The sequence below is a fragment of the Macrobrachium nipponense genome, chromosome 40, assembly GCF_015104395.2.
Source record: "Macrobrachium nipponense isolate FS-2020 chromosome 40, ASM1510439v2, whole genome shotgun sequence".
Classification (NCBI taxonomy): domain Eukaryota; kingdom Metazoa; phylum Arthropoda; class Malacostraca; order Decapoda; family Palaemonidae; genus Macrobrachium; species Macrobrachium nipponense.
Window position 1 is genome coordinate 16,450,784 of NC_061101.1, and position 5,000 is coordinate 16,455,783.

Genomic DNA, 5,000 nt, shown 5'->3' on the forward strand with positions numbered 1-5,000 from the left:
GGAGGGGGAGACAGGAACTGCATCCAACATTGGAGATACCAAGCAAAATTTGTACTACAATAGCACTTCATTTCCTGGAATGCTGTAATGGTAATGACAGACATTTGAGTGGGTGGTTTCCTCATGACAGACACTACCCTACCAGGTGGGCAGGGGGAAGGGTAAGCCCTGATAATGAATGTCTAGATTAGTATAGTGGGCTACTATTGACCCGTAGTATACATTATCGTGATATATTTAATAAATATTTTTATCCTTTCTATATCCTTTGTATTTATCTAACACAGTGTTTCCCAACCTTTGGCACTTTGAGGAACCCCTGACACAAATTTTCTCATCCCAAGGAACCCCAATACACTCACACACACACACACACACACACACACACACACACACACACACATATATATTATATATATATATATATATATATATATATATATATAATATATATATATATGTAAGCATTTGTATAATTACCTTTTGTAAAACAGAGGGAAAAAATCTCGCACGATATGTTACGATAAAATAAATTATAGACACGATTCTCACGCCATGTTTAACGAAAAATATATACTTTATAAATAACAATAATAAATAAAATAAAACATGAATTCTTACCGGAACACCTGGCGATTGTTCACGGAACCCGTTGACGATGGTCTGATCTAACATAAAAATTATTTATTTGTTTCATATAAATAACAGTCATCGTAGGGCCCATAATGATTCAGTCATATCATTATTTTGTCAAGCAAGCAACTGACTTCAATTATAGTAGGGGGAGGGCCCGGGGCTAGTTTGGTCTACAAGGGTAAGTTGGCAGACTCAAAATGACTTTAGTTTATCAATAGATGACTCTTAATACATATACTGTGTAATTGCCACGTGGTTCCTCAATTACCAACAAAATTCTATAGAGATAGAACGTAGAAGCTCGAATTTATGAGACAATTTTTGATTTTGATGGTAGTAAGTAAATATTTTAATCTTTCTGTTATTTGCTATAACATCTATACATTCGTAAAGATTATTTTCCATTTTAGCATAGTTTTCTTTATGTTTAAAGATTCTATACATTAAATTATTAATTCAAGGCTTCTTGGTGTGGACTGTAAGCGTTTTTGTACCAAATGGTAGGGATGGGGCAAGTTGGCTCAAAATAAATGGGGCAATTTGGCGCACGTTATTTGATAACAATAGTAAGCCTGTTTATTTATATAATTTACGTTTTGTTTCTGGATTTTTGGAAGGATAATGAGATTAGTGTCCTATCATTTCCTCCACATTGTTCTCACAAGTTGCAGTCCCTGGATTTTAGTGTTTATAGACATCTGAAGAAATGTGTTAACAGGGCATGTGATTCGTGGATGACTGGCAATCCAGGATCAAGTATGTCCATCTGTGACATTCCTGGTGAAGTTTCCTCGGCTTTACCTCTAGCTGTCACTTATTCTGATGTTTTCAATTGGTTTAGGATTGATGGAATTTCAACTTCGAATTACAGACTATTTCAAGATTTTGATTTTACGGGTGGTTATGTAACAGACTGAGAGATGTCCGAAAAGACAAATGGGCTTCAGATCAGTCATCAGCGTGACACAGAGTTTAAGAACTGTTCCTGTTGATCCAGAAGAAAGCTCAGCTGAAGAGAGCCTGTGTTTGGTAAGCCAGGAGAAGTGTAGGTCCAGTGCAGGGCATGTAACATGTGGGAGCATGAAGACTATGACGAGGATTTATTTCACACCTGCCACAATTACAACTAGATGATGATCTGAAGTAACACTAATGCCTTATATTTTGTATTTTGGAAATTAAGAGGGTATTTTTGCTATTTGATTTAAATGTAATGTAGTAATTTTCTTTTAATTATCAATGTGCCAAATTACCCCATAATGTGTGCCATCTTACCCCGTGAGGCAAGTTGGCACGAAAAGTTAGTTTTTTCTAAAGCTTATTGTTATCTTATGTTGAAAGCAAACAACAATTATTTTGCTCTATGATAAAGACGAATGTTAATATTTTCCAGTGGTGGTAAGAATTTTGCAAAAATGTTTGTTTTATATTCGCAATAACCAAAATTGTAAAAAGTGTGCCAATTAGCCCCGGTCTCCCATACTCGCTTTAGCTTTGTTTACGAGATGAAAATTAATGTAGCGGTGGTTGGAAGACTGGCACTATAAAGTAGCATATAAGTTCTTATCATTATTAGAGTTATTGCTGTAAAATGTCTATGTACATAACATTTGTTAAATAGAGTTACGCACCCATTAAATAGATAGTAATACATATGTAATATATACGCTGTAGTCAGGGTACAGATCATAATAATTGCGCTATAGCCTACTCGGCTTGTTTTATCGAAGCAGGACTACCTTCTTTTGGTTTCAACTGACTTTCATGCTAATGAAATCATGGATACATTTTTGTATTATCAGTTTTATGAATGAATATTGTTGTCACTATAGTCGACTTTTTTTCGGCTGGCGTAAAATTCGTCAGATATAATACACCTGGCTGAGGAAGGACACAGAGGATCTCTGTTTTTAAAACAATCTCTCTACTCACCAAGTTATTTCGAACATTTCCATTCTCTCAAGAAGATTATGAATAAATACAAGAGCAAACTAGACCAAAAAAATAATCACCTAGCATTAATGTAAAGAAAACAAGAGAAATGAAAAATTAGTGCGATTGTCAATTTTTTCTATCGCTAATGTTTAATGAGTCAGTGTTTAGCGAATTGTTAGGGTTTAGTGAGTAAGCGTTTAGTGAATGTTTATGAGTAAGTGTTTGATGAATGTTTAGGGTTATTGACTGTTTAATGTGTCAGTATTCAGTGAATGTTTACTGAGTCTTTAGGGTTTAGTGAATGTTTTGTGAATGTTATTGAATGTTTATTGTGTAAGTATTCAGTGAATGTTTTGTCTTTAGGGTTTTAGTAAATGTTTTGTGAATGTTAAGTAAACACGTTTTAGTGAAAGTCTTGTGAATGGTAGTGTTTGTAGTGAATATTTAGTGTGTAAGTATTCAGTGAGTGTTTAGGGTTTTAGTGAAAGTTTTGCGAATTTTAAGTGAGCGTTTAGTGAATGTCTTGTGAATGTTAGTGTTTAGCAAATGTTTAGTATGTAAGTGTTTATTAAGTTTCTTTACTTCTGGATTAAAGGGAAGGATTTGTCCCTTCCCTTTAATCCAGAAGTAAAGAATAAAAGTGGACATATAAACAAAATTCAGAAGGAAACTAAAATTGTGTTCAAATATGAAAATACAATAAGACGTTCCCTCGTAAGAAACAATAACAATGATAAAAATCCCATAGTCCCCCCCAGGCGTTTACGAACTACCGTGTATGGATTGTAATAGTAAATAGGTTTTGGTGAAAGTGGACGGGGGACTAGATATACGTTTGGGCGAACATAAGCGAGCTTATCAACTACAATCACAAAACAGCGCAATAGTAGCACATGCTTTCAGGAATGATCATAGACCCAACTGGAACGAGGCTAAAATTATCTTTAAAAGTAACAATGTAAATGTCAGACGACTAGTCGAGGGAGCTGCTATAAGTTTAGGAGAATCGTTCAAAGGAAACAAGTCTTTTGTCAACGAAGACCCATTTGTTAATTTTTATATTACTAGTATGTTTTTAAAAGATTTTAACTGTAGGACAGGCTCTGTTTTTCCCTCTCCTGATGCTGCCTCTGCCTTGCCTTTCCTTCCAGTCCAGGTGTAACCGCGTTGCCCCGGGGGAGTCTTGATAACGGTGCCCAATCCACGGCCCTTGGAATGAAGGACTTCATGTGATGTTGCAACAACTGTACGAAGATCAACAGAATTGCAGCCAGAAGGATTGATAGGGGAGAGGATATCACCTAGTTGTTGTTAACTACCCTCTTTCTTCATCACCTGGCCCATTAACGAGCATACGACCGTTGTCAACGATCTTCAACGACTCTTGTTTTTTGAATTTACCTCTGTACTTGTTGTAACTTATTGTTCATTTGGACTGAAGATGAACCCAGGGAAGGGTTCGAAAGCTTTCTGTAGTCTTCAAAATTATACACGGACTTTTTACACTTTTAATAATAATAATAATAATAATAATTAATAATAATAAAATAATAATAATAATAATAATAATAATAATAATAATAATAATTCAATAAAAAAGTAATAGCAATAAAATATAGTACTAAGAGCTGGACCGAGACCTTTCAATATGGCCTTCCGAAGTCACTCTCTGCAGGGAGATCGCTACTACAGTGATTGACGCCCTATGCCTTGCACACAGCTGACATATTTGCACTTCGGTTGTCCAATTTTTATGACTGTTGGAGACGAATTATAAATCATATTAACAATGGTAAATACATTGAACAGACGTGAGGGTATGAAATGATGTTAGTGCCTGTCTAACTGGATATAATGAACAATAAAGAAAAAAAATATTACTAGGGATAGCCGAATAATGGCGTCGCCAAAGCCAGCATCGATAGAATGTATTGAAACAATAGGCTGCCTGTGGTGCGTGCCTCCGGGCGGGAAAGTTAAGAGACAAACGCACTCAGCTGGCTTTAAACATCAAACTGCGTAAGTATAATTTTTATTTGAGTTTAGATTTTCTTCCCTGATATATATGGTACCTGATACTTGGTGACAGTGGTACAGATCAATTTGAGTGAGGCAGCCGAAAATAAGTGGACTATTAGATAATTGACATGATATTATAGGCCAACTTAATTTGGGAGTCAGGAGCTCCAAGTTGTATGATCGTGAACTTCGGGAGGGGGAATAAAATGGGGGAAAATGTTTTAATCTTTATAGTTAGCTTATCCTGAAAAACAATTCATTCACATTTCCGTTTCCAGTAATTATTTGTATTGTGATACATCATCTTTTGTGAATGTGCGGGTGTTAAAACGGCTCTATATGATGGGACTTTGGTCTTCATATCATCGAATTCCCATATCCGATAAAAATTTCATTTCATCCACACGAAC